Consider the following 8,189-nt stretch of genomic DNA (forward strand, 5'->3'; position numbering starts at 1 on the left):
CAATTAACGCCACCCGCCCCGTCGCTCTGACATTGATCCACTCCAGAAATCTCATCAGAAACCATCATCACCTAGACGTGTTTCCGAAATATCACTGTGGCATAGGCGGAGACGGGTGGCGTGTCACTGCTATACAATAGCCACAAGTTACCTTCTCGCTTCTCACGACGTGAAACAGTCGTAGTGTAAACGTCATTTTATACGTTACATGAATTAGTCAGTGGAGCTAGACGGGTAAGTTGTTTTAGCCATATTCCAGCTAGACAGCGTCGCTCAACCAGATGGGCGCTACATTGATGTATTAGGGAGAATGGCAGGACGTGGTTAGGTAGAACAGTTTCGAGAGTCAGGTGAAATTGGGGTAGGACGTAGTCTCGAGAACGGGTACATGTGCGGCAGGATGTTTGTAGGAGTTTTGGGGTAATAGAGAGATGGGAGATTCGGGTGCTGGTCCGCGAGAGTACGCGCACGTGCGTCGCGCGCGTGTGCGCGGTCTTCTGTCTGTTTGTGCGCATTGTCTGATAGGTGGCTACACGTGTAAGATACTTAAAAGATTAACAGTTTAGCACACAAGTCTGCATTTGATCGTTCTTCATCATTTCGACATCAACGCTCATTCACACGTTACAGTAGAGGCTGGTCGGGCTAGCACACAGATAGCCACAAGTTACCATTCTTCGCTTCTCACGACGTGAAACAGTCGTAGAGCCCTGGTCGGGCTAGCACCCAGATAGCCACAAGTTACCTTACTCGCTTCTCACACGTAACAAGTGAGAGGCTGTCGAGCATAGCACACAGGGTAGCCACAAGTTACTTACTCGTCTTTTCTCACTACGTGAAACAGTCGTAGAGTCTGGCTGGCTAGCACACAGATAGCCCAAGTTACCTTCTCGCTTCTCACGACGTGAAACAGTCGTAGAGCCCCTGGTCGGGCTAGCACACAGATAGCCACAAGTTACTTCTCGCTTCTCACTACGTGAAACAGTCGTAGAGCCTGGTCGGCTAGCACACAGATAGCCACAAAGTTACCTTCTCCGCTTCTCACGACGTGAAACAGTCGTAGAGCCTGGTCGGCTAGCACACAGATAGCACAAGTTACCTTCTCGCTTCTCACGCCGTGAAAGCAGTCGTAGAGCCTGGTCGGGCTAGCACACAGAGAGCCACAGTTACCTTCTCGCTCTCCACTACGTGAAACAGTCGTAGAGCCTGTCGGGCTAGCACACAGATAGCCACAAGTTACCTTCTCGCTGCTCCACGACGTGAAACAGTCGTAGAGCCTGGTCGGCTAGCACACAGATAGCCACAAGTTACTCTCGCTCTCACGACGTGAACAGTGTAGAGCCTGGTCGGGCTAGCACACAGATAGCCACAAGTTACCTTCTCGCTTCTCACGACGTGAAACAGTCGTAGAGCCTGGTCGGGCTAGCACACAGATAGCCACAAGTTACCTTCTCGCTTCTCACGACGTGAAACAGAGTCGTAGACGCTGGTCGGGCTAGCACACAGATAGCCACAAGTTTACCTTCTCGCTTCTCACGAGACGTGACAATAGTAGTAGAGGCTGTGTCGGCTACACACCGATAGCCAGCCACAGTTACCTTCCGCTCTCACTATACGCGGCAAGAAGGTAACGTTCGTGCACGTCTTACGACGTGAAACAGTCGTATAGGCGGCTGTGCGGCTATGTCGTGCATGATCTACTCGTTAGCATTGCTTACATTAGTACACCAGGACTCCGCCGTGAATCAAACCCGTGATACACGAGTTGATCGTGTGGCGTCAATAGTTACCGCTGTTAGATTAGTAGCCTCGCAGTGTCTCCCGCTGCTTGCTAACGTGCGCAGAGAGCGCGTATCCCGTAACGAGGACATGTGTCGGAGTGAAAATAAGAAGACAATGTCAGGTGAATATCAAGAGTCTATCAATATCTATTGATATATGACTGTTATATTATTATCAGGACGCCGCGATTGATGTGGTGCATCTCACTGCCCCCTCAAACCGGAAAGAACGAATATTTTTTGCGATTATAGAAGGAAACCCGGGATGCCGGAAAACCGGCGAGATGTGATTTTAACTAACCGGGACGGGGATGATGAAAACGTTTTTCTTCTTCACCTGTGAAACTGTGAATGAACTCGCGCGCCCGCGGTTACCACGCTTAATGCTGCGTTTACACTGTGTTCCGGCGGCCACGGCACGCCCGTTGCCGAAACGTAGTGCGCCGTGGGATTATGGCAATTTTTTTCTCTGTATTCAAGTTTTGTAGGTCTTGCAAGTTTTCTCACGGTCTATCACGGTATCCGTGACGGCCGGGGGGGAAGGCGCTGCTGAGTCCGCGAAGGGTCAAGGCGCACTACGTGTTGGTCGCGGTCTACCACGGATGCCAGTACGTTCCTCCCGGCCGTCACGTTCTGATGGGTCCCTCACGTTTCTCACGATCTGATCAAGGTCTGACACGTTTTTCACGTTTTGTAAGGCTTTCTACGAATAAACGTGACGCCGGGCAGCTTTGGAGCACGTTTGTTCGCCGACGGTATAAAAGAAGGCCTCCCAAGTAATAGCAATCATTGTATTCTGAGATTCGACGAGACAACATCAATGAAGTGCCTTAGATGAAAAAATTTGTTTTGCATGTTTTGCTGGGTGCATACATCCAGTCTTGCATCAGCAAGAAGAAGGCCACGCAGCAGTTGCAGAGAGGGAAGGCCAGTGTGTAGCAGTCAGGAAGAGGCTGGTGAAAAGCCAAGATCCATGTGGTGCGCGAATGGTTATGAAAGACAGAAGGCAGCAGCTGGGCCACTACTCAAACTTTTAGTTTACTTTTAGTTTTAGTCCAGTTTTAGGACGCGGCGCGCGCTCTGTCAGGCCCGTAGTATAGAACGCAACCGGCGTAGCGCGGCCGGCCAAACCCGTCTGTCCCGTGCCGCGCCCTTCCCGTCCCACATACGGACCGCCGCGAAGTTTGTTACGGCTATTACGTGCTGTCACGTTTTGTTTGCGTTACTCCGTTTTACTACGGCCTACTACGTTTCTCATCCCCGCACCGTGACGTGCGCTGGCAAATCTTTTGACAAATTAATAATTTGCCGGCAGCATCCACGGCAAATCACGGCCTGTTCACGTTTGCCCATTCGCGTCCCCCGCGTTGTCTCACGTTCATGCCGTTTTGTCCCAGGTGGCCTGAAACGGGGGCTGCGTGGGCGCCGAAAACACAGTGTAAAACGCAGCATAAAGAACTTGAATGAGCTATCAAACGCGGAGCTCGCTTCGTTGGCAGTGCAGATTTGCCACCTTCCAGAGAAGTACTTCAATAAAGAACCACGGTCTCGCCTTACTACAGCGCGCGTCTCACCTTATATATTATACAAGCTGCGTGCTCGCTCTTACCGCTCTGTCTGCGGCACTTCAATAATAACCACCCTTAAATAAAATCCCTTAATGAGAACGCGCAGATTTCTTTCGCTCGAGATGTTTGTCGCGCGCATCTAATGCGTATATATCATATTATCAGGAGTGAATAATAAATTGATTAATAATAATAATAATCATCACGATTATATTTACTCCTGATATTATCTTGTCTCTGTCGGACATTCTGTCTGGCGTCTGCCTAGGCGCTCACATCTTTGGACATTCATATCTATGTGAGATTTAGATCCCCATATGACAGCTTCACTCTCTCAACTCATAATCTTATCGATGCTTTTATTCCAGCTTAACTCTCACACCGCTATCACCTCCGTATTGCGAACTCAACGAGCAACCGCTATCGGCCCGATTTGCAATTTCGCTAAATGTAAATCCCAATTATTTCCATGTCCGTTTAGGATTCGGTGGATGTAACAATAATGTGACGCGTGGCAGATCTTATGCCCATATACGGTGCGACGCCATGATGTTCATCTCGCTGCAGCGTTTTGTGTTTCGTGCGGTGGCGTTTGTCGTTCAGGCGACAAGTCGCATCAAGCTATCTAGCACTTATAAAAGCACGTATTCGCAACGAGTTTATATAAGCCATATCGGAAAGTCCCGGCCGCCATATTGAGATCAGATAAGAGGGGGTATAAGTTGAGGGGTATAACATGGGTAGGATAGGACTATTCTAGGTTTTTTTATCTACAATTCTCTTCACTAACATCGTACTTCAATTCACAGGTGCGTTTCTGTTTACATAAACATTTACAAATATGATTGTGGTCATTTGGGATAATTTTGCAATGTTTGTGTTAATACAAAAACTAAAAACTCGCAACTTGCAACTCGCTAGCTTCTCCCAAATCCTGACAAAAGTTGGGCGCACAACGACGCACTGATCTTGTTTTCAATTTTTTGATTAATTTTCAATGCGCGGGCATCTGATATATGGGAGACATAGGCCACTTATAGAAAACGCTACATCGATATTTACATCCAGTGTACGGCTATGGAAAGCGGTTTGTTCCAATATTCGAAAAACCAGGTTTTTCGAATATTGGCACAAACCGCGTCCTAAAACCTGCTTTTACGTCCTAAAACCCGGTTTTACGGTCGTAAAACTAGGTTTTACGTCCTAAAACCAGGTTTTACGTCCTAAAACCCCCGGTTTTACGGTCGTAAAACTAGGTTTTACGTCCTAAACCCAGGTTTTTCGAATATTGGCACAAACCGCTTTCCATATACGGCAACGCAAAATTAAAACAAGCCATGCTGTACAACAAAACGTAAGAGTGGTAAAAAGAAGTGAGAAAACGCATGCAGTAAAGCGAGGATACCATTACAGCGGCGATTAAATATTAATTAAGTAATTAGTTTTTTCTGCTATTGCCATACCGGCGCTGTAAATATTCCTCGTATACCGCTTTCTCTAGAAATATCATTCATTAAAAAGCAATTATTATTAATTATATTTCAAACATGCATATACGATTACGCGAGAAAGGCTGTAGACGCACGTCCGTCGTGTCATCTATATATAGTGTAAAATATACATCATATATATATATATATTATATATATATATATATACATACATTGTATAATAGTAGTAAATGTGTGTAGAATAATGACTCAGATACTCAGCGCGCGCCTTATCAAAACGCAGCGATTTCTATCGCACATGTAGTGCACATGTGTGTGTGTGTTGTGTGTGGTGTGTGTGTGTGTGTGTGTGTGTGTGTGTGTGTTGTGTGTGTGTGTGTGTATGTGTGTGTGTGCGCGCGCGCGCGTGTGGTGTGTGTGTGGTGCGCTCGCGTGTGGCGTGTGTGAGTGCGTGCGGTGCGCGCGCGCGTGTGTGTGTGCGCGCGCGTGTGTGTTGCGCGCGTGTGGTGTGTGTGTGCGCGCGTGTGTGGTGTGTAGCGCGTTTGTGTGGCGCGCGCGTGCGTGTGATCGTGCGTGCGCGCGTGTGTGTGTTACCCTAGCCGGTAACTGTGCAAACAATCGGTAAACAAGTCACACACCACCCGTCGCCTGCAGACGCTAGGTCGTCTCGTGGAGAAGCAAATCGCTGGCTTCCCAGGAAATCCGCCTTGCCCGGGTGTCAGGTCACGCATGCCATTTCTTGTCAACCCCACCCTTCCCCGAGGCATGCATGCTACTCAATCTGGATGTTATTCCTTACAACCAATATGAGACACGACACCCACAATTAACGCCACCGTCGCCTTCTGACATTGATCCACTCCACGAAATCCTAATCAGAAACCATCATCACCTAGACGTGTTTCGAAATATCACTGTGGCATAGGCGGAGACGGGTGCGTGTCACTGCTAACAATAGCCACAAGTTACCTTCTCGCTTCTCAGACGTGAAACAGTCGTAGTGTAAACTCATTTTATACGTTACTGAATTAGTCAGTGGAGCTAGACCGGTATGTGTTTTAGCCATATTCCAGCTAGACAGGTCGCTCAACCAGATGGGCGGCTACATTGATTTATTAGGGAGAATGGCAGGACGTGGTTAGGTTAGACGAGTTTCGAGAGTCAGGTGAAATTGGGGTAGGACGTAGTCCTGAGAACGGGTACATGTGCGGCAGGATGTTTGAGGAGTTTTGGGGTAATAGAGAATGGGAGATTCGGGTGCTGGGTCCGCGAGAGTACGCGCACGTGCGTCCGCGCGTGTGCGCGGTCTTCTGTCTGTTTGTGCCGATTGTCTGATAGGTGGCTACACAGTGTAAGATACTTAAAAGTTATACAGTTTAGCACACAAGTTCTGCATTTGGATCTGTTTCTTCATCATTTCGACATCAACGCTCATTCCAACGTTACAGTAGAGGCTGGTCGGGCTAGCACACAGATAGCCACTAAGTACCTTCTCGCTTCTCACGACGTGAAACAGTCGTAGAGCCTGGTCGGGCTAGCACCCAGATAGCCACAAGTTACCGTTCTCGGCTTCTCAGGCGCGCACGTGAAACAGGTAGTAAGAGCTGGTCGAGCTAGCACACAGGTCAGCAAAGTGTACCTCTCGTTCTCACTACGTGAAACAGTCGTAGAGTCTGGCTGGGCTAGCACACAGATAGCCACAAGTTACTTCTCGCTTCTCACGACGTGAAACAGTCGTAGAGCCTGGTCGGGCTAGCACACAGATAGCCACAAGTTACTTCTCGCTTCTACTACGTGAAACAGTCGTAGAGCCGGTCGGCTAGCACACAGATAGCCACAAAGTTACCCTTCTCGCTTCTGCACGACGTGAAACAGTCGTAGAGCCTGGTCGGCTAGCACACAGATAGCACAAGTTACCTTCTCGCTTCTCACGCCGTGAAAGCAGTCGTAGAGCCTGGTCGGCTAGCACACAGAAGCCACATTTACCTTCTCGCTTCTCCACTACGTGAAACAGTCGTAGAGCCTGGTCGGGCTAGCACACAGATAGCCACAAGTTACCTTCTCGCTTCTCACTACGTGAAACAGTCGTAGAGCCTGGTCGGCTAGCACACAGATAGCCACAAGTTACCTTCTCGCTCTCACGACGTGAACAGTGTAGAGCCTGGTCGGGCTAGCACACAGATAGCACCACAAGTTACCTTCTCGCTTCTCAGCGCCGTGAAACAGCCGTAGAGCCTCGGTCGGGGCTAGCACACAGATAGCCACAAGTTACCTTCTCGCTTCTCACGACGTGACAAGGTCGGTAGACGCTGGTCGGGCTAGCACACAGATAGCCACAAGTTTACCTTCTCGCTTCTCAGCAGACGTGACATAGTAGTAGAGCTGTCGGCGCTAGCACACCAGATAGCCAGCCACAAGTTACCTTCCGCTCTCACTATACGCGGCAAGAAGGTAACGTTCGTCGCACGTTCTTACGACGTGAAACAGTCGTATAGCGGCTGTCGGGCTATGTCGTCCATGATCTACTCGTTAGCATTGCTTACATTAGTACACCAGGACTCCGCCGTGAATCAAACCGTGATACACGAAGTTGATCGTGTGGCGTCAATAGTTACCGCTGTTAGATTAGTAGCCTCGCAGTGTCTCCCGCTGCTTGGCTAACGGTGCGAGAGAGCGCTGTATCCCGTAACGAGGACATGTGTCGGAGTGAAAATAAGAGACAAGTCAGGTGAATATCAAGAGTCTATCAATATCTATTGATATATGACTGTTATATTATTATCAGGACGCCGCGATTGATGTGGTGCATCTCACTGACCTGCAAACCGGAAAGAACGAATATTTTTTGCGATTATAGAAGGAAACCCGGGATGCCGGGAAAACGCGGAGATGTGATTTTAACTAACCGGGGACGGGGATGATGAAAACGTTTCTTTCTTTTCACCTGTGAAAACTGTGAATGAACTGCGCGCGCCGGCGTTACCACGCTTAATGCTGCGTTTACACTGTGTTCCGGCGGCCACGGCAGCCCGTTTGCCGAAACGTAGTGCGCCGTGGGATTATGGCAATTTTTTTCTCTGTATTCAAGTTTTGTAGGTCTTGCAGTTTTCTCACGTTCTATCACGGTATCCGTGACGGCCGTGGGGGAAGGCGTGCTGAGTCGCGAAGGGTCAAGGCGCACTACGGTTTGGTCGCGGTCTACCACGGATGCCAGTACGTTCCCTCCGGCCGTCACGTTCTGATGGGTCCCTCACGTTTCTCACGATCTGATCAGGTCTGACACGTTTTTCACGTTTTGTCAGGCTTTCTACCGATGAACGTGGACGCCGGGCAGCTTTGGAGCACGTTTGTTCCGCCAGACGTATAAAGAAGGCCTCCCAAAAGTCAAT

The 8,189-nt window shown here is 49.0% G+C and overlaps 1 long non-coding RNA gene across 1 annotated transcript; it reads right to left on the minus strand.

Annotated features, from left to right (window-relative positions):
- Positions 1-220: 220 nt before the first annotated feature.
- LOC106811219 lies at positions 221-5,991 on the minus strand. The gene is made up of 3 exons (XR_001394116.1): positions 5,892-5,991; positions 3,568-3,569; positions 221-259 (listed from the first exon to the last, which is right to left on the minus strand). It is a non-coding gene; the product is annotated as an uncharacterized LOC106811219 (long non-coding RNA).
- Positions 5,992-8,189: the final 2,198 nt, after the last annotated feature.

This window comes from Priapulus caudatus, unplaced genomic scaffold, assembly GCF_000485595.1.
Source record: "Priapulus caudatus unplaced genomic scaffold, Priapulus_caudatus-5.0.1 Scaffold516, whole genome shotgun sequence".
Lineage (NCBI taxonomy): Eukaryota > Metazoa > Priapulida > Priapulimorpha > Priapulimorphida > Priapulidae > Priapulus > Priapulus caudatus.